This window comes from Dermacentor andersoni, chromosome 4, assembly GCF_023375885.2.
Source record: "Dermacentor andersoni chromosome 4, qqDerAnde1_hic_scaffold, whole genome shotgun sequence".
Taxonomy (NCBI): Eukaryota; Metazoa; Arthropoda; class Arachnida; order Ixodida; family Ixodidae; genus Dermacentor; species Dermacentor andersoni.
The window spans coordinates 117,562,030-117,584,363 of NC_092817.1; the positions used below are offsets into that span (position 1 = coordinate 117,562,030).

The window sequence follows — 22,334 nt, forward strand, 5'->3', positions numbered from 1 at the left end:
TCTAGTACTAGTCAAGAGTGATTTGAACAATATATGAAAACAAACTATCTCGGAACATATACCACTTCTGCGAAGTTTAGCTGTGTGATGCTCATGGTGTAGCAAAGCTGACCAAGAACTTAAGCTTTTCTTAAAAAAGAGAAAGGTCGTCGTAGTAAATACCTAGTGTCACACCATTTTTTACCTTGGTATAACAGCAGTTCATGACAGAATTGTTAACAGTACTGACTGAACAACGTATTCACTGTTACTAATGGGTCTCAGCTACCAATTCTGCGCGTAGTTGGTAAAACCGAACGAATTTCGTCTTCTATAACACACATATCGGACGCACTCTGGAAAGCGCCATAGCTCGTCCAATATACATGTTTGCAGCAGAGGCGAGAATATTTTTGTCAGGTGGTGCAAACAGCGTTTGAAATTGGAAGCTGAGACTCATTAGATTACAGCGGTTACCTTCTTTAGTTAGTGTTGTTAATCACTCTATTAACTACTACGGTAGCAAAAGGTGTGACAGTAGGTTGTAACTTATGACCGTTTTTTTAGAGTGTAAGGCTTTTTGCCACACATGTGAAATTTGCCGAAGTCGTTTTCAAGTAGGCCGTTCTCATGTGAAATTGGAATAATATTTGATAACTATGATTCTTGGAGAGATTCGATTTTTCTTTAAATTCCGACGCCAATTTACTTACCCAGCGCTGAGCGTACTACCATCGAGAGAGAGCGCAAGGCGTATATTTCGCCTCAGGTTCCGCATTTACGGCAATGCATTGACGAGCTTAAAACTCGCACACTAAAACCTCTGAACATATTTTGCTTTGTCAGGGTATGGGCACCTCATATTTTGACCAATATGAGCGACGCGCAATATGAATCGCCGGGCGCGGCTTGACCTGCCTTGACCTATCGCATGAGGCGAAACTGAACAGGAACTGAACATTGCTTTCGAACAAAGATCTCCGATCGCGGCCCTGGGTTTACCTTGTTCTCGTTTTGCTCATCCCATTAGGATGAAGGCTATTTACCTTAGCATACGAATTTGAGCGATACTTAGACTTGTATTTGTTTTCCTTTATTCCGGATAGCGCTTTTCACCGGCTAACAAATGATAAAGGTTACCGCTCGGCCCAGGCCGCTTCTGCATGTATCGGAAGATTCACGTATATTATCGATAGTTCTCCCCATTGTCTGTTGTCACCGAACCCTGTGTAATCCGATTGTACGCGCTACGCTAATTGCGTAGTACTTTCTAGAAGGCATGCGGGCACCAGCGATTACGCAGAAACGTTCGACAAGTCATGTACAAAAGCCGAGGCGTTTGAACCGCTGATCAGATTTCCACGATCAGCGACTGTGTTCGCCACTATCGTTGTTCTTGAGTGTAACTTCTTTTTCTTGGCAGAAGTTTCTACATTAAAGAGTGTAAGGGTGAATCACAGTTCTTACTACTATCTTCTTCATCGTCACTACAACGTGACAAAAAACTTCGCGTGCTTGTACTAGCCGCTTAAAAGATAGACCATTTACGAAAACAAAAGCTTCTGCACTGCGGCAGCATGTTATCCTCTTGCAACACGTGAAAGCGAAACACCTACTGCACACTTGGTAATGTATTAAGTTGTACGATCTGAGGAATTGGACTTCTTGCAAGACATAACGAGCCGCAGTGTGAAGTAAACGTTTGGCAAGTCGTTGTCTGCGAGCTTCGACCTCCTCTCTACGCTGCCGTTTCACATTGCCGTCGCACTGATGCTTTCGCTGTTAGGTTTCTTCGGCTGGTTTCCGACGCTTAGTTGCGGCTTCTCACGCACGTAGAGCCGGGTCAGACACGCGTCAACGGCGTTTCTCTTCGACTTTAGCTGCATCCTCTTGGCAGGAGATTGAAACGTATGCTGTTCTCTGCGTTGTATGGGTGATTTCAATTAATGTATGCAGTGTTGGCTTCACTTTTCTGAGCGCTTGTAGCCTCCGCCTTAAGGAGCTATGAGCCATTGCACCTTTTGCTTGCTTAGGGGTGTATGAGCTGTTGCTTACTGGAGTATGAGTCATTGCATCTTTGCTTGCTCACTGGGATGTGAGCCATTGCTGCTGATGACACTTTTTGTGCCACTCGACTTGACGCCTCGTTTTTTGGGTATAAGCCATTGCAACAACCCACTTAATGCTTTCGCGTTACAATTTTGAAACCTTCACCGGAAACACCTTGTATGCACAAGGCAACGCAAAGGGTTTTACGCTTCTTCTAAGCAACTGGACTATACGATAGCTTGTGACTACATACGCCAGTGAATATTCATCTGTTGGTGTTCGCACCCTGTATTTCTGTCTTTCTTTTCTTTTTATGTTTATATCATTGTTCCTCTTCCCCACAATTAGATTGACCAACCTGGCATGACCTCCCGCCCATCACTTCTTTATGTTGCTCGAAATGCTGAAGGTACGAACGTCAGAACGGAAACCTCACGTCGAAAGGATCAACAACCTAAAATTTAGATCCAGACACTTTTTTTAAAGGTAGACATCGACCTTTTTAACCCCCCCCCCCCCTAAAATAAAAAGGAAAATTTTTATGTATATGAACGAATGAGCGTCCGCAACATGGCAACATCTTGCACTCATGTTAAAATTGTCCACAAGAAGTTCTCATACTCTCACGCGATTATTATTTCTCTTTGTTGACAAAGTTTGCCTCTAGAACTTTGTTATCAGCAGTATCGACAAAAGTTAATTCAAAACTGCACTTACCTCATTTATTAACGCTGCCGCGTTAGTGTCAGTCGTATACTAACCATTGAGCAACAAATTAATGTCGGCTGACTTTGAGAGGTGAAGCATGGTGTTTCAAAGAACAACCTGACTTGGCGCTAAAAAAAGTATGTCAGTGTACATAAGTTTTTCAATTCCCATGCGCAGTGCATTGATACAACAGAGGCGGCTTCTAATCAGCTCTTTGATCTTTCTATAAAAGTTTAACCCAAAGAGCTCGAAGCTGCTCTTCATGTACAGGGATGTCGTGATGAGAGGAGAACGTCATTCTAGAAACTTAATATTTACGCAAGAGTAAGAGATGCGATGACACAATGAGCACAAACCAGACCATTCGCGCCGCTGGCTTTCAAATATGTACTGGGATATGTATTATGACCATGTTTTGGTTGAAAAAAACATCAAGGGGAAAAAGAAACAGCAGATCTCACTCATATGTGGGAATCGGTGATAAGCGAAGCTTTCACTCATGCTCACTCAAATGTCTTCACTTCTGTTTTCATTCTTCCCGTCTATGTAGGCCAATGCTTCTTCCTCAACGCTCCCTTGGGTCTCATTTCGTTTCATTTGCTTCTTACTTCACGCTCAGCAGCTTTCGTACCAAACTTTTTGAGTTTAGTCTTCTGCTTGTATACACGCAGTCTACCATTTAGGGACACATACCCATTGTGGGTCATTGGACAAGATTATTCAGATAACGCCAATGCCACACGCCCAGTCACACCTACTCATTCATCCAAGTTGCCTACTCGGACGCATGCGCAGTGACACATATCCAGAGGCCCAAGTTGTTCTTGCCGCATGCACAGAAGTGCATACTCAGAAGTGAACCAAGTTCAACCAAGTGAACCTGGAGAGAGGGGGGTATTCTGTAAGAGTCAACCTAGTGGACTGTCCATTTCTGCCGCTGCTGATTGGATGCAGCTGTACGAGCAAGGAGGAGACGAGTGGCCCTAGCCAATAAGCATCAGCCGAAGGGGACAGTCCACTAGGTGGACTTTCACGGAAAACACCTCCCCCCCCCCCCCCCTTGGACTGCAGCAGCCAACACCCTCGAAGTGAAGAGGAGAGGCAAAGAATGTTATCCCGAATTACATTTGGATTATATTCTCAGTCTACGTTATTGAAGCACGAGGACGCCGAAGCGTCGCCAATGGTTTTCACTGTTTTCAGGCAATTAGGCACCGAGAGATCATTAAGATTACCATGCGAATTCGTCTTTTTTCTCACAGTTTGCCATTTATTGTGTGCGTCCACAATTTAGTTCGCGCGGAACACGACACGAGTTGACCCTTTTAAATGCTGATGAAACAAATTCCATGTCATTAATTGTTCTTGATGGAAGTGAGTAAATAGGTCATGGGTTATGGCTGCAATGGAAGAAATATCACGCACAACAAACCCGGGTGGCCCTTTCTGACAGAAAATTTATCAACGCCGCAGAACGCTTTAGTGTGCAAGTGTAAAGCGTGTCTGTTTTAGCCGGTACTATGCTAAACTTGTAGAGCTACATCACTATTAAGGAAATTAATGTTTACCTAAGTACAACAACACTTATGAGGCTGACGCATTTCATTGCAACCTTACGCGCTCTACTTCGTCCCTTTCAGCAGTTTTCCAAAAATGTATATTGTCTTTGGATCTGTTGGAAACATTGCATGTTTTCCCTTATAGAAATTGGCACCGTTTTAGAATAGTTGATCTTTGAAAATTAGAGAATAAAACTGAAAAGTGGTAAATAAATCGGAGCGCACTCACGTGCTACCTGTCGTTACCTAAACAGCGTCACGTTTAATGGCGCGCAAAAATTTTAAAGAAGCAGCTGATTTTAGATTATAATGAGAGAGAACAAAAAAAGTTTATGAGAAGGCAAAACACTTCCACTTCAATTGTAATACAATTCGTTATAGCGGTGGCCAACCAATAAAGCGTTATTATCGTTCTTCCGGCGTATGTCATTCCTCAACAGTCTTGTCTTTCCACTTCTCCAATATGGCGATGGTTTCTTTCTTTTTTTCGTCACATACTCACAAGACCTTATATATGTGACTATTTCGAGGTTGTCATACCACCAAGTCATAGAAAGTGTTGCCAGAGTTAAGCTTCCTGGAGGCTACTGTAAGCAGATTAATACATCAACAAAATAAAGGTGAAGTTGGGACCGCCACTCCTAGAAATCTACTTCAAAGCACGTAAAAGCTTTAGAATAAGCTGCGCATTTTTCGCCGATTTTAAAATGTCGTTGCCTTTAAGAGGCTCGGGTCACTCAAGGTAGAACTACACAGCAGAGAGTTAATTTCCTCGTAACTACGGCCCAAAAATAGACAAGCTGGCACTTGTTTAGTTCTAATTTGAAAATTTAGTGCAAACTTTATGGCTCAATATTATTTCATTCGCCAGCACACTAGCACAGCTTTTATAATTATAGAGGTCTTATTTACAGCGACCAGGTTTTCTAGCGCATTTTCACTCGTTATACTGTTAGCAACTGCACAAGCCTATTAGGCACAGAGGGAGATGAGTTTTGGTGGACATACAGCCCACACATTGCAGGGGCTCTTACAAGCAGTCAAGGGAGTGTTCTAATGGATAGCACTTCCGGGTCTCAGGCACGTTCGCACCGATGGTTTTTCCTCCCTGCTATGAGCAGAAAAGTAGTCTGTGTTGGACAGAGTATGTGTGTGTGGGGGGGGGGGGGGGGGGAGGGAGGGGTAATGATGTTGTGAGAGAGAAGTAAGGGTATGGTGGCGTAAAGAAAAAAAATGACCGTGCGGAACTGAAAAATGGTGAAAACATAAGATAAGCAGCCACAGAAAAGCGAGGGGCCGGAAACCAACCGCACACTTGGCCACAGCGGAAAGAGAGAAATCGCTAACGACACCCCGTTTACGACGACTGACCGTTTTCGCTCGAGAGACTCCGGAGCTAAGGCTAGCGCTGCTGCTTCGCCGAGATGGCCCGACGATGCAGTGAGACTCAGGTAGGCCACTGCATGTTATCGAGTAGCCAGACGTTGATGAATCACTGTGAGAATTTCCTATACGTGTCCACCTCTTCTAGATTTGGAGCAACGGTAATGCAGCGCGCATGTTATGTATAGTCGGCGAAATGAAATGTGTGCACGACAATATAGGGCAGCCATTCTATATTCAGCTCCATATTTCTGTGTACCTTTTTAAGATACGTATATTCCTTAATTGACATTTATTTTTTTTTCTCCAATAAACACAGCCTCGTTTTACTCTTAACGCTATCAGATGTACTGAGTTTATTAGCGCCGTTTTTATTTAGAAGCTCTCTCTAGCACGGCAGTTACATACATTTTAACAAGCTACAGTGTCAAATATCGTGCAAGAAATGCACAGCTATTGATGCACTCTGCCGGTAAATGCGTGAATGCACTACCTACAGCGCGCAAGTTTTGAAAATAGATTTTACTGAAGGAAAACACGAAAAAGGAAATAGTCATGTAGTGTAATAGCCTCGCCACCTATGTCCCACGAAATGTAGCTTCGCTCTCTGTTCTTTGGCCATGAGTGAATTTGCTGCATTTTAGGCACGGAACGCGCACTGTGTAAAAAGATTGAAGTTAACTACGGTGAACAAAGTTTGTAAACTGAAATCCTGTTTGATTTCCAAGCCGCAATGCTTTGCGAAGGCACTCAGGCAGCTTGAGAAAGCATAAATATGGCGTTTAAACTATAACAGAGTGATCAAGTGAATACGCGCCTAAATAGAGATTGCTGGTTATGAGATTAAACGACGGCATGCTCCTTTTATGTAGAAAATCTTTTGGCAATCAGGGTGGCGTTAATTCAGTTGTACAGTTTTAATGCAACCGTGTCGCGAGTGGCTGGAGTAAAACGCACACTGCTTTATCTTTCTCCAGTGACTGATTTTCATTGCTTAACAAATTCTAAACGTTATTACTCGACGCGGGACATGCCTGCATCTATAAGAAGTTTCTCGAATATTATGGACAGTTCTATTCGTTCTGTGGTTGTCACCGAACCTTTTGTAATGTGGTTTTATGTGAGACGCGAAATGCGTTGTGCTTTCTGGTAGGCACGGGGGCAACAACGAATACGCTGGAACCATCGACGAGTCATGTAGAAAAGCCGACGTGCTTGACTCACTCATGAGATTTTCGACGATGGCCGACTATGCTCACCGCTATCCTCGAGCTTTGAGAGCCACGTGTTTTGCTGGGCACAGATCCGCTCAATAAAGAGTTAAAATTTTTAAGTCACGCTTTTGTCAGTGTTATTCTACGCCGTCATGATGACTTGCCAACAGAGTGTTCTAACTTTTTTATCTTACTTTTTGTATATATTTTTTTTAGAACTTACCTGTCGCAGGCAGCACATTTCTGCCTTTCCGGACGGAATTCTTACAGCAGTAAACATTATTTGTATAGTATTGGGAATGCTTGGGAATCCAAAAATGATCCCTCGCATCGACTCAAAATACAAATCAGATAAATACGTCAAAATTTCAGGTATTGGCTGGCATAAAATTCTTCGTGCAATATAAACAAAATGTCGGTAACACTAAAATAAATTCGCAGAAACTATGTCATGACTATGGACGGTAATGCGCTTCGCATTTAGTCAATGTAGAGACGGAACGTACTGCCACTTTTGATATGAGATATGCATGAGGCCTGCACTGAAGCACGATCCTTTCGCGCTTCCTTAAGAGGAAGCTTTAGGTCGGGCCCAACTCCGACGCGGCCTATTCAAATACATGTAAAAACGCAAAAACGTTTTTCTGAGATAACCCCTGGACCGATTTTAATGAAATTTGTTGCTTTTGAGAGAGAAAGTTAAATTCTAGTGACTGTTGGAAGCGGAATTTTGATTTAGGACTTGAATTTTGTTAAAGAGATTTACAAAATTTCAGAAGTTTGACAGAAATAGAAGCACGAAGTTTACAAACTAATAGCTCTGCATCAAGAACAGATATCGCGGTTTTCTAAACGGCATCCATTAGATCATTCAAAGCGGACAAATTTCATATGTCATTTTACATCTTACTTGAGTTTGTTACGTTGTTTACGAGGGTTCTGCAAAAGTTGTAATTACATATTAATAAATTTTTTGAGATTCATGTATAAGATGTCAAATTTGTCCGCTTTAGATGTGCTATTAGGTACAATTCACAGAATTGCGGTATCACTTATTCTTGCTGAGTTAAAGAGTTGTAAACTTGATAGTTTCGTTTTCTGAAAATTTGCGATTTTTGCCAATTTTTAATAAAAAATTGACGACCTAAATCGAAAATTCGAAACCAACAGTCACTAGATTTTAAGTTCTTCTTTTAAATGCAACAAATCCCGTCAAATGTGGTGCTGTGGTTGCCGAGAAAAACGAATTCTCCTTTTACATGTATTTAGATAGGAGCACCCGAGCTAAAGCTTCCTCTTAAGGAAACAGAGTACAATCTAGCGGCGCCGCTACGAAGCTTGCTCATGGCCTCCGAAATGCATGTCGTGGCCGTGCGTGCGAACGCTGAGAAGCACGTCATGCGGCAGCCGGGCTCCTCACTCGTGCTTCGTTTCATGCGCATTGCGGCATCTAGTGGCGCTGCCGAGAAACCGCGCGTGGCCTTCGAGACGAGAGGCATGGCGCACCGGTGCCTGCAAACGCTGAGCATTGTTCCCCCGCTTAATGCACACGCCCATTGTCACATATACTTCTCGCCCAAGTTGGCGAGAGGCGCGTGGGAAAGCGGTCCACAACCAGTGCGTTCATGGCGCATCGCCATAAACTTCGGCGGGGAAGACATCTCTGAAAGCCTGCCTCTAATTTGTATTTTCGAACCGTTAACGAACTTGAGGCAAATTCTACGTTTTCGCTCTCTTTAGTCTAATACAAAACAATAATTGTAAGGTTAGGAGGCTCAAATATACACAGCTTAACATTCATCAGGCAGCCGTGTCGACATTGTTCTCTTCCACAGAAGGTTAGGCGTGGCGTACGCTCTGAGTCGATCAACACGCATTCGGACCATCTGAGCTAAGGAATAAAGAAGTATAACGTGGAAGAATCCATCTGCAGTTCAGTTTTCGCCTCAGTGTTAATAAGCACACATTTGTTTTTCATACAACAGTGTCCGCACAAGAACCGCAATGTGACGCGTTATAATCATACGCATATGTGTGTCGCGGAAGGCTGCCAGCTGCACTAACCGATGCTTCCGCGATGGGGATATGCGAGTATACCCGGGCGTGTCGATTGAAACGCATTGTCGAGCTAAGAAAATGTTGAATTTTTTTTGCGCGAAAAACAATAAGCGGCCATCAAAATCGGCATCAAAAGCCGATACAGCGTCCCGGGTCGGCGATTCATTTGGGACTTTTTTCGAAGGTAAAATACCAGTCGTAAAACAACATCAGTGTCGTGGCACTTCAAGGCACATTTTTCTATACTGACAACAAATGTTTCTTTCTCATAGAGGCGTAAGCTTTAGTTCCGAGGCGATACCGCACCTAACATGTGTGTGCGAGACATGTAAGCACTAATTAAAATTAAGCCTGGGTGATAACCTGGTAAGTTATTCAGTGGTCACCGTGTTTCAGTGTAGCGTAGTGGTAAAGTACGGGGCTTGGGATCTCTAGGTCACACGATCAAGTACTGGTGGTGGTAGCTTTACCTTTCCTCCTCTTCTATTGCAGTGAAATGGTGTTTGCCTATTTAAAATGATACGCCAGGCCCAACGTTTTTCTCGGTCTAGAGCTGCTTCTCGCACCTGCGCCCCGCGCCTTCCAATATGCCGTGGCAGCTCAGAGTCCCAGCATCCAGCGCGCGGCACTGGGCCCATAATCCGTCATGGAGCTGGACACTGGGTTTTGCGATAGTGTTTCACTGAAAAGCGGCACACAACGTGTGCATTTGTGGCACAGCCTACTAAAGCGTCTGGTTGCTGTCCTTGAGGAACCCATGTGAATTGGGTTCAATTCCGCTCAGCATCAAAGAAATCTAAAGGAGCTTTTTTGCCATGTTGGGGTAGTACCTACTGGTGCGCGCACACGGCAACCGAAAATGCCACTAAGAAGGTTCACTGAAGACCAGCACTGACCCATTGGCACCTACCCAGTGCGCTAAGTCTACATCAAAAAGTGCAGTTGAAGAGGGGCATAAACCCAGTCCCCCCATTTACAGTGATCCATGTCGGCGGGAAAGCGGTTCGTTGAAGAGCGGAATGTATATACACATTGCCACGTACTCATTGATTCAAGTTGGCATGAAAGTTGGTTTCGAACGCTGTTTCCTGAGCATAGCAGCCCGATGCTCTAACCATTTCACCACAGACTACGCAGGGATAAAGGTTGGCGGGGAAAGGGTTATGTAGAAACACACATGATACGTAGATAGACAGATAGATAGCCCTTCGAAAGTCTGTTAAGGGCGGTAAGAATGCTAACGCATTAAAGAAAATGCACACTACAGTTGTACATTCGTAATTCGGAGACCTTGACAGTTATCTTATAAAGTGATAATAAAATTCCGCTGTCATATAAAAACCATTTCTGCAATGGCACCAGTCAGCGCATAGTGTGAAACTTAGTCAGCCAGTAAGATACAGGGGACATTGCTTCATCTTGGACTTCGAAGGAAGCCTCTTCTTTTTGTCGCAAAGACCTGAGGACAAGTAAATTTAGCTACTAGTAACACTACCACATTCCGACCGTTCCCTTTGTAGAGTACTTTGTTGCGCGCTATGAGACACAAATTTGGCATCAGGTTAGCAGTAGTGTAAGGAAGATGACGAACGTGCGCGCAGTCAGCAGCATCGGCAGCATCGAGCGCGCAGCAGAAGCTCGAGCTCGGGGACTGTGCTCGGTGCATCGTAGAACCAGCGGTCACTGCGAACCCGAATAAACCTCCTTTACAACTGGTGGAGCCATGCGGGGTAACGTTCCACTCTACCATCCTGGAACTCCGTTCTCGGACGCTACCCTCTGCCATGCCGGACGCCGACCAGCAGACTCTTCCATCGCCACCCGTCCCTTGCGCTGGCACCGTTCGCCAGCGGGAGCCTCCCATCTTCAGCGGAACCAACGACAACGACGTTGAAGAGTGGCTGTCGTCCTACGAACGGGTGAGCGTTTACAACAAATGGAATGACTCAGACAAGCTGGCTTACGTCTCATTCTACCTCGCGGGCGTGGCCAGTCTCTGGTTCAGAAATCATGAAAGGGATATCCGAACGTGGTCGGCGCTCAAGGCGTCCATTACAGAAGTATTTGACCGACCCGCCGTCAGGAAACTCCGAGCCGAGCAGCGTTTGCGTACACGCGCACAGGACACGGGTGAGACATTCACCAGCTATATAGAAGACGTTCTTGATTTGTGCAGGCGCGTGAACGCTGCCATGACGGAAGCGGAAAAGATCAAGCACGTCATGAAAGGAATCGACGATGACGCGTTCCAAATGCTTCTGGCCAAGGACCCGCACACTGTTGGCGACGTCATCAGCTTGTGCCAGAGCTATGATGAATTGCGTGAGCAGCGAGCTCTGACAAGGCGACATCCCACACCAAATGCGGCATCACTCTGCAGCCTTACCACCGGCCCAGAACAAGCCTCCCTGATAACGCAAATCAAGGATTTCGTCCGCGAAGAAGTCGCACGACAGCTATCTCTGGTGTCCGTCACTCAGGAGTCTGCCAGCACTTTGCCGTCTCACATCCGTAACGTGATCCATGAAGAGGTCGCGGAAGCGCTGCCGGCTGTTCACCAGCAGGATGTCGTGCCTACACCAGTCACTTATGCTACGGTTGCTGCAATGGCCCCTCGCAGTGTGCCCGTGCGTCGCTTCCAGCAGCCTGTGCACCACCCTCCCCCTCCGGTCCCCTGGACAACCACTGCCGTCGCTAACCCGTGGCGTACGCCGGACAATCGCTCTATATGCTTCGCATGTAGGTGTCCCGGTCATGTCGCAAGGTTCTGCCACCGCCGATCGCAGGCGTTCGACGACGACCGCCGAGCGCCCTATGTGTCGCCTGATGCAAATGCGCCTTACGAACCCTTCGGCCCATCACCAGCTCGCTCCCCGACTGATCGCCGTCCTCGCTTCGAACACCTCCGGTCACCCTCCCCACGTCGTCGATCGCTTTTCCCTATGCGTCGACGACCCGTCTCTAACGAAGAGGGAAACTAGACGACGCAGTTCCTGAGGCAAGAACTGCGCAAGTGTCGACATGCCGAAGTCCTCCTCCTTTACCTGCCAATGTCATTGATGTGTTTATCCAAGATGTCGCTACTGTCGCCTTAGTCGATACCGGTGCCGCTATTTCAGTTAAGGATGCAAGGTTTTGCCGTTCGCTTCGTAAAGTGACGACGTCTCTGTCTGGATTGTCGCTCCGAACGGCGAGTGCTCAACCCATTCGCCCTACCGCTGCTTGTACTGCCCGTGTGATCATACAGGAGGACGTTTTGTACACAATTGAATTCATAGTTCTTTCATCGTGCTCCCACGCCGTTATTCTATGATGGGATTTTCTCTCACGCCACAATGCCATCATCAATTGCGCTCGGGCTGAGATTGAACTTTTCCACCTTGGTGACCTGGCCTCGGTCGATGCTCATCCTGCCGCTAAAATTGTCGTGACAGAAGACACCTGTATCCCCCCGTACTCGTCAGCATTCGTACCAGTCTTCTGTAGTACCATATCCGATGGGACGGTCTTCTTCTTGCCCTCTCATCACTTTGTTACCCGAAAAGCGCTTCCTTTGCCCTTTGCAGCTCTTGACCTTGCCGCCGGTGTGAGCACGATGCCCATTTACAATCATCTTTCATCGCCGCTATCACTGCTCCGCCACGAATGCCTTGGTTACGTCGAGTCGGTCGATTCCACGTGAATTGTCTCCGTCCTCGACGAAGTGTCTTCTACCGCTGCCCATGAACTGAGTGCACTCTCCGTACCAGACTCAACATCGACTGGTGTGTTCAGCCCATTCATCGCCGAAGATCTGACGCCTTCGCAGCGATCTCAACTTGTCGCAATCCTTCAGCACTTCCGCCTTTCTTTCGACGTTGCGCAAACCTCCCTTGGCCGTGCATCGACAGTCAAGCATTATATCGACACTGGCACTCACTCACCCCTGCGACAAAGACCATATCGCGTGTACGCTACGGAACGTCGCGTCATTGCAGACCAGGTCGATGACATGCTCCGTCGAGGCGTCATTCAACCTTCCCAAAGCCCATGGGCCTCTCCCGTGGTCCTCGTCACAAAGAAAGACGTTTCCATCCGCTTCTGTGTTGACTTTCGACGGTTGAACAAGATCACACTGAAGGACGTCTACCCATTACCACGCATCGATGATGCTCTGGACTGTTTGCAGGGAGCCGAGTTCTTTTCTTCGCTGGATTTGCGGTCAGGCTACTGGCAGGTTCCGATGGCAGAGGCCGATCGCCCGAAAACTGCCTTTGTTACACCAGACGGCTTGTATGAATTCACCGTCATGCCTTTCGGACTTTGCAACGCACCTGCTACGTTCGAAAGAATGATGGATAATGTGCTACGTGGCCTCAAATGGAATATATGTCTTTGCTATCTTGACGACATTGTAGTGTTCGCCCCTGATTTCCCAACCCACCTGCTCCGCCTCCAGCACGTACTCACTTGCTTGACCAACGCCGGGTTGCAACTTAACTTGAAGAAGTGTCGATTTGCTGTTCGTCAGCTAACAATTTTAGGCCATGTCGTGTCAAAGGAGGGCATTCGCCCGGATCCCGAGAAGCTACGTGCTGTTACTGCGTTCCCAAAACCTGCTACTATGAAAGAGGTACGCAGTTTTATCGGCCTCTGCTCTTACTTCCGGCGATTTGTTCGAAACTTTGCGTCAATTATATCGCCTCTCACGCAGCTCCTTGGTGGCGCCCGAGATATCTCATCATGGTCTCCAGAGTGTGACGACGCCTTCACAACCTTGCGCCGTCTTCTCACGACGCCACCCATTCTTCGCCATTTTGACCCACAAGCGCCAACCGAAATCCATACCGATGCAAGCGGTGTAGGCCTTGGCGCTGTGTTGGCACAGCGTCAACCTGGCCACCCAGAATACGTCGTCGCATACGCGAGTCGCACGTTAACCAAGGCGGAGACCAATTACAGCGTTACCGAAAAGGAGTGTTTGGCCATTGTGTGGGCGCTTGGCAAGTTTCGCCCATATTTATACGGCCGATCTTTTGACGTAGTGACCGACCACCACGCACTATGTTGGCTGTCGACGCTCAAAGATCCATCGGGCCGCCTTGCCCGCTGGGCATTGCGAATCCAAGAATACAACATCCGCGTGGTGTACCGTTCCGGGCGAAAGCACTCCGACGCTGACGCGCTATCCCGATCACCGCTTCCCCCGAAGGCCAGTCACGACTCCCCCTGCGAGTGCACATTATTCTCTCTGGACGTTGACACTATCGCTGCTGCACAGCGTAATGATCCCTAGACTGCATCTCTGCTCGACCTTCTCTCGGATACGTCGAAAGGTCCAGCGTCACGCACGCTTCGGCGCCAAGTGGCTCATTTTGCGATTCGCGACCAGCTACTATATCGACGCAACTATGCCCCAGAGGGACGCACCTGGCTACTCGTTATTCCGCGAATCTTGCGATCAGAGTTCTGCTCCTCGTTCCACGTCGACCCTCAGTGTGGCCATGCGGGAGTCTTCAAGACCTACGAAAGACTTCGACACCGCTATTACTGGCGCGGAATGTATAATTTCGTTCGAAAGTTCGTCCGCTCTTGTCATGAGTGCCAACGCCGGAAAGCGCCACCGCACAACTCCGCCGGTGAACTCCAGCCTTTACAATGCCAATCCCGACCCTTTGATCGCGTGGGCATAGATCTCTACGGGCCACTTCCGTTCACTCCTGCCGGCAACAGGTGGATAATCGTTGCGGTAGACCACTTAACCCGTTATTCGGAGACTGCTGCTCTACCAAATGCTACAGCGCAGGAGGTCGGCAATTTCCTACTTCGCCGATTTCTCCTTCGTCATGGAGGTCCACGTGAACTTTTAAGCGATAGAGGCCGTGCCTTCTTATCCTAAGTCATCGAACAACTGCTTGCTGAATGCGCTATTGTTCATCGTAAATGCACTGCTTATCACCCACAGACTAAAGGTACCACGGAACGCTTTAATCGAACTCTTGGTTACATGCTCGCCATGTATGTCTCACCTGATCACTCTAATTGGGACCTAGTTCTTCCGTTTGTCACCTACGCCTACAACACCGCGACTCAGGCCACTACCGGATTCTCACCCTTTTACCTTCTTTACGGCCGTCATCCTTCGCACACCATCGACACCATTCTGCCCTACCGGCCGGACCCATCCGTATGCCTGCCGATCTCGGAAGCCGCCAGACAAGCAGAGGAATGTCGGCAGCTTGCCCGCCGATTCACCACGTACGACCAGCACCGCCAAAAAGCCGTTCACGATGCCCAGAACTCGACTCCCACTTTTCTCCCGGGCGCTCTCGTCTGGTTGTTAGTGCCACACCGCACGCCTGGGCTCGCTTCAAAGCTCCTTCCGAAGTACGACGGTCCATACCGCGTTCTCGAGAGAACATCAACCGTTAATTACCTGGTTGAGCCGCTAACGCCGCCGTCCGACATGCGACGTCGTAACCGCGAAGTCGTTCACGTGCAGCGTCTCAAGCCGTATCACAATTCTACCGTCCTTCCAGAAAACTATAAGTCGCCAGGATGGCTCCTTTATTTCCGCGGGACCATTGTAAGGAAGATGACGAACGTGCGCGCAGTCAGCAGCATCGGCAGCATCGAGCGCGCAGCAGAAGCTCGAGCTCGGGGACTGTGCTCGGTGCATCGTAGAACCGGCGGTCGCTGCGAACTCGAATAAACCTCCTTTACTGTAGTATGGTTAAAACGACCAATCCTTCGGTCTCGGTATTATTTTCTTTGCCTCCGCCGCTAAATCTATAAAGAGATATGTCACTGGCGAGCAATAAAGGAAGCTTTCCCGTCTGGTGTGTGTGATGAACCGTAGATCATAAGAAAAGCCTCATGAAGTAGAGAAAGGCCATGGAGGTTGAGGTTGACCATGCCTTCGTTACTCGGGGAACCGGGAGTGTACATTTTGGTTTTCAGGTTGATAGCTCAGAGATATTCATAAGAGAAAAAGCGGGGAACAAGTAGACACTTGGTTAGGGTTTAAATTCGAAGACCTATATGAAGTAAAATCTGGTAGTTTACGGCTCCGCGAGAGAAAATAAACTGTGCAAGGACGTGTGAAATCCACTAATTGGTTTCGTAATTACGCCAGAAACGGCGTACCGCCAACGTTGTCAAGAGCACCTCTTTTCTCAATACGTTCGCCCGTACTTTATTGGTCTGTTTTATTTTCTCGCCTCACCAATTTTTTCTCATGTAGATAAGCGACCACCACCCACGCTAAATCGAAAACTTTAGCAGGGCAAAGTTGTAAGCCAGTTGGTGAGGCACTGTGAAACAGCTACAAACACGGGACGGAGGCAGACGAGAACAGAGGGCGGTTGTCGAAGACTTGGCGCCGGCGTCATTCGAATCCTTTTCACGAGGGCACACCATGCCTAATCGCTTAGTGTTGACTTTTGTAGCATCGCATGTGACTCTGTAAACATAGGACTCACATGTTTTACGTGTGTAAACCAGGAGCGCATTCTGACGTGCGTCGTAGTGCGGACTGCACATTAGTTTTATCAACTTAGGGTTCTTTACCACGGCCAAAATTCCAGTACACGAGAGTTTACGTTCCTCCCGCTTCGAAGTGCATCCGCTGCGGTCGGGATTCAACCAACAACCTCTAGCGCTGCAGCTCATCAGCTTATCCTTTGAGCTACAACGACAAATGCCCTCGTACTGGCTATAAAAGCTGAAGAAGAAGAACAATTCACCAGAACTCATCTCACGATGAGTGTCGGCGGTAAGGCGTTTCGCGCTCAATTGATATAGCGACACAACCTATTGCCACCGTTGAAACACCTTACGATTGTTTCGTATGGTTACACGTTCAGCTAATAGTAGTTATGCTATCTTTATCTTTCCTATTCTTATGTACGCTGCGTTCTATTTGCGGTACAGGCAGCGGACGCAAAAAGCGGAGATGAGCAGAGATATAGGGCAACGAGAAGGCGACACCTTCCTAACCAGTTGAAACGTACCATGCACTCTGAGAGTAGTGGCGAAGGCGAAAGTGTATCACGTGGCGGAATTGTTTACCTTCTCGAGTTGATTATCACGCGAACTTCGCTTTTCAGCCACCATTGCTGCTGCACATTGAACAAAAATAAAAGCAGCACAACCAAAAGAAAAGTTTTTGTATATGCTTCACGTGGTTTCCTTCGCACTCCACCTTTCGGGAGGGATCAACTAGAACTGTTCTAGACTGCCCTCGGCATCGCCAAACTGCTCCTGTTCCACCGTTGTATCACAACGACTCTGCTTCTGGTCGTTGTCAACACTGGAACGCTGCTACTCTTGAGAGAGCCCTTTGGAAAAGCTTTCGAGTGTTGCTGTTCACCCAATGGAATGCACCATTAGATTAGCACAACAGACGTACCACCATATAATATAACTACATTTTTATTGAGGCTCTTCTCTTCAATTCTCAACGCAACAACCGAGCAGTGGAACACCGCACTGTGCTCAGTAATCTGGCCTTGGAGGCCCGGAGTGCAGAAAAAACTCACAGAGGCACGGGAATGAGGACTCATCTCACCTCGGAAGACATTGAATTACCTCCTGGCAGTGATTGCACTATTCGAGCATTAGTATGCAGTATAGGCGGCACACCCGTGTGTTACCCCCTGGCTATGCCACAATACCCAAGAAAATCGGGTGAGGAATAAAAGAAAAATGCGTTTGGGTCAACGTCCGATTATGTGCTTTCCAGTTCCGGCAAGCGAGATTCCCAAAAATGAAATATCGATTAAAACGCTGAAGACTTGCAGGCTAAAGAAGAGGTCTTTGGCCTTCCGTGAAAAAAAAAGAAATTAATACTGACTGTGAAAGCAAGCCAACTGGGTTCATAATAGGCATAAAAACGCCGACAATTTCTTTTCTTTTTCCTTTCTCAGTAGTGGACAGGATCTCATTCCTCCTCGGGTGCCCCCAAAAGTAGTGAGCCGCAAAGCCTGTTTCTTTCATTCCAAACTGCCGCCTTATTATTTATTGAGCTTCCTTTCTTCCTAATCTATTCGCCTTGAGCGCTCAAGATGACAAATTTGCAAGAGTTCGTCGAACTTATTTCTTATTTTCACAGTTATTTCAGGGATGTTGCGCCCGGCCGTATTATCTTTATTTTTTTTAAGTGCACGCTTATATCCAAGTATTCCTCCAAAAAGAACACCCATCTGCTCATCAATCAGTTTCTTTATAGGAAGAACCATTCGCCATATATGCATCGCCTGCGAAGGAATGGAACATGGCAGGGAAATAACATTCTATTGGTTATGGTGGGGCCACTGCCATCTGTAATTTTGGTGTGCATACATCAGTTGACAATGATCCACTCTCAATGGTCAAGCGTAGCGATGAAACCAACCAGAAAAAAGACCTTCACATGTCCGATACAGAAACGTGCTACCACTCGTTGGCGGCTAATGGTTAATTAAATGTTATCCCTGCAATCTGCAGCTTGACAAGCTGAGAAGCAGAGAAATAAGACGGTGTAGAACGCTTTCTTAAACTGCACATTTTATTTTTCAACGTAAATGTCATAAATATCCGGACAACATGTGGAATAAAAGGACATGGTGACAGATGCTCACCGTGCAGCTGTACTCGTGTTGAAGGAGTAGGAACAATACACGCAATAGACAGCATACACGCCGACGACAATACCACGATACGCCGAAGGGCGCCATCGTTTCGCTTGGAGCATCAAACAGTTTAAATCACCGGCCAGCCTCGCCCATGTGAAGCTAAAGGAAAATAAAACGATGCGCAGCATTAAAGGTAGTAGGACTTTATTTCGTATTGAACGAAGTGCATCTGCATAAAATACAATGTGAAAATACTTCCCAGATAGGGCTCACCTACGCAACTCGGAACGATAACGCTACACTTCTTATTTTGACCGTAGCCCTATGCAACGGTCTAGCTTTCCATAGACCCTTTAGGCTGGTTGTGCATTGCATTCAATGTTGGAAATGAAATCGAGGTCGAGTGGAGGCTTGTCTGCATCAGAGGTTTACGTCAGCTGTATTGCGCAAAGTTCGAAAGGCCGCGCATATTTTTGTTTTCTTCCTTTCAGGCTCGGAGCCACTGGGTTTTCTCGCCGCATTAACTTGCATCTTTGTTTCCCAAAGCAAAAACGCCAAAAGTCGAGAGCGTGACCTCCCACGAAACAGAGGCGCCCTTTCAGCCTTTCTCGCATCCGGAAGTACCCTCCGCAACTTCGCAACTTACCAGCCACTGTAGAACAACTTCCCCGTCTCCCCATTCCCCTCCCTTCCCTCCTCAACCCTCAGAGTGCTTTTGTGCGTGTTTTTTCCGTCAGCCTTGACGGCGAAAAATGGCGGAAATTAATTTCAGCGTCCAGCCGTCTCACCAGTGATAAATGCAACAGCGCCGGAGGTCGACGTAAGCTCGGAGAAGCCGACTACGTGAGGGCAACAGACGTGGCCGGCCTCTCGTTATATCGCTATATATAGGCGCTCGAGGTTGCGGAGAGCAGAAAAAGAGAGCGAAGGGCCTGCAAATGCCGACGCCCCTTTATGAGCGGTGGCACCGAGTTCACGCAGTCGCATCAATAATGCGCCAGATGCGTGTCGCCTGAGAAGGCCTCGCGTCGACCGCGCTTTCGGTGTTTTGCCGAGGCCCAGGACGCCGGTCTGTGCTTGACGGACGCAAGTACGTACGAACCACTGGACAAGTATGGCGCAGCTTCCAGGAAGCTTGATATATGTGAGCCACTCAGAGACACGAGCGACAGCGCGGCTGCGGGCACGTAGATGCGATGCTGATAGCAGCCGAATGTTGTACGCGGTTTTCTGCACAACGAGTGCTAGTCTGACGACGAGTGCATCCTAGGGGCGCAGTTATTGAAGGTTAAGAAACCAGGATCTGATAAACGGATCATATTAGTGAAGAGCAAAGGAATTGAAGCGAATTTACAAATAGATTACAAGTTTAGCTGATAATGATGGCAACAACGCAAGCGGTGCAGAGCGAGTACCGACCAAAATAGACTCTCTACATGCAAATTTTCACGTAACCGTTCTTTGACGATGTATTACGGCCTTCCACCTGACTTTCCTGCAAAACAGTAAAGCCTTTTTTATTTCTTTTCCTCGCTTTCTGCCCTGATATGTATTTCGTCCTACATCTCAATGGCCCCATTAAATTTACCACCTTTATACCTAATTACAGCGGGATTAATTTTACATTTGATATTTTCTTTTCTGGTAATGTACTGCAAGTTGGTAGGTGTGTGCAAATACTAGAAACAATTGGAGAAGTAATCGAAAATAGTCCTGCTCAATTCGACCTTCGGGTCAAATAGTCACTCTGGATGTCGCCTTTGAATTGAATAGACACAATATTTATATATGCATATTTCTAATAATTCACGTGTACTTCAGAACACCAAATGTACGCAATCAGACAGAAAAGTGGAGCAATGTTTGCTGCTATCCCCAATGACTTCTGCATGAACTGGCGTAAATCTATTATCGGGCTTGGGAAGAATTTTGTCGTCACGTCACCGCGCAAAAAGCAAGCGTTGCGCAGGTGTATAGAACACTGCATGTAGGCATCTGTGTCCAAGAAATTTAAGCATTTGAACGCCATTGGTGCATTTCAGAACTCCTTGAGCCTCTGGTCAAGTTCAGCCCCGACAAAAAACAAGAATTATATTTCAATATTGGTGCATCGCTCCAGCATATTGATACAATGTAATGTATTTGTTTTTACAGGCTTCCGTAAACCCCTTCTTTTTTACATGGGCGCCACCATTATGAGCAGGCAGTGGCGCCATCTATAGTGAGCCGGCGTTCTGGCTCGGGAGAGCGCTTTGTCTGGTACGCCATGCGTACGTTCGGCAGCAGTTTCTGATGGTTGTCACCATCCTCACGCGGTCTATTCAGTATTGCGTGGCGTCTTCTAACTGGGGAATGGTTGTGTGAGTTGCACTCAAGTATTTAACGCGGCACGGTCGTAGCTTTTGCTGGCGTTGAGGCGGACTGTGCACCCAAGTACGGTGTTTGAGCCTACAATCAGTCTCGGAGATCAGTTGCGTACTTCTGAAAATGCACCTCATGAATGCAACCTTGTCGCGGCGTCCTCACTGTCTTTAGAAGCTGTGGTTTAGAAGGAGTGCGTAGTCACGAAATATATGACGATCTAAACATTGTGCGTACCGTTTTGCTGAGGAATGATATGTGGTGTTTACCTTGTTAAGAGTTCAAATTATTATCGTTAATACATTGCTTGATTACCCCGCTTGTTGGACGAAGTTTCCTGCCACAAATAAATTAGTATTCATTAGTAACAACCACATACCATACAGTGTTAGTCACACTTGTCGAGTGGCTGAGCGGCCGCCTGAGGAGTGCTGGACCGTCCGAAGCAGTGCTGAACGTTAGGTTAGAGATCTGTATCTTTTTCTACAGCTAAGCTGTTCATGGCTAGAGAGCCACGAATTTGTTTGTGTCCGCCAACAAACCTCTATGAGCAAGAACTATCATCACCAGAAATGGTACCTGCCACTGCTCACCCATTCCTCGTCGTCTTCTTCCCCAGCTGGCTCTGTTACCGCTCAGTTTGCCAGCGTTCACATACCACCCTTCTTCTGCGACGGCGCTGACGACACTGGCTCCCTGCCAGTCAGTGCCCTGATTTCTTTCTCAAATTATTTACCGCAATATTTCGCGAAATGGAAACACGAATGTATATAATGAATATATAACACCAATGAACGCGGATGTATAAAAGATAAATGTGTGTGCGTACCTTTCGTCACGATGACCACGGATCAAGACAATAAATGTGTTCGTACATTTGTTCAAAATTCTGCGTCACCTCTTTGTCGTGTTCTACAAGGCTTCGCTGGTCAACCACCTTCACAGAGTGGAATGGTTGAAGATCTTGTATATAGCGCATGGTCTATGCATGCGGCGGGACCATGCGAGCACTTATCACGGATTTTACCAGTGTTTTTTTTTTATCCGGAAAAGGAGGATGAAAATCATTTTTTTTTCGGTTTGTCTGTAGCGTCCTCAATGGCGCACCCTCGTTTTACAGAAATTGTGTCCTCACAAACAAATGTCATATTCTTTTTTATGCGATCCCTTTTGCATAGAACTGCTTTACAAAGCTAAAAGGCAATTGACGCTAGAGCACTAAACTTATATGGATCATGCTGGTCTACCAACCGCAGTGATCGCTGTGTTGAGCAACGTCATCGACCCCATACACGAAGCTAACGTAGACATGGTATAGGTGAATCCTGGCCTACTACACTTGAAATGCATGCGAACGATGTCAATAGCTGACAGAGATATTTGATAACGGTTGGTACCTACATCTTATAAGGTTGCCGCTGGCCGTTCGC

At 46.9% G+C, this 22,334-nt stretch overlaps 1 long non-coding RNA gene across 1 annotated transcript in view; it reads left to right on the forward strand.

Annotated features, from left to right (window-relative positions):
- The first annotated feature begins 5,695 nt into the window (after positions 1-5,695).
- The window catches only part of LOC129386410 (uncharacterized), a 59,410-nt gene continuing 42,771 nt past the window's right edge, over positions 5,696-22,334 (forward strand). Inside the window, exon 1 of the long non-coding RNA XR_008613797.1 lies at positions 5,696-5,746. This is a non-coding gene — a long non-coding RNA (uncharacterized lncRNA). The remainder of the gene's footprint in view (positions 5,747-22,334) is intronic.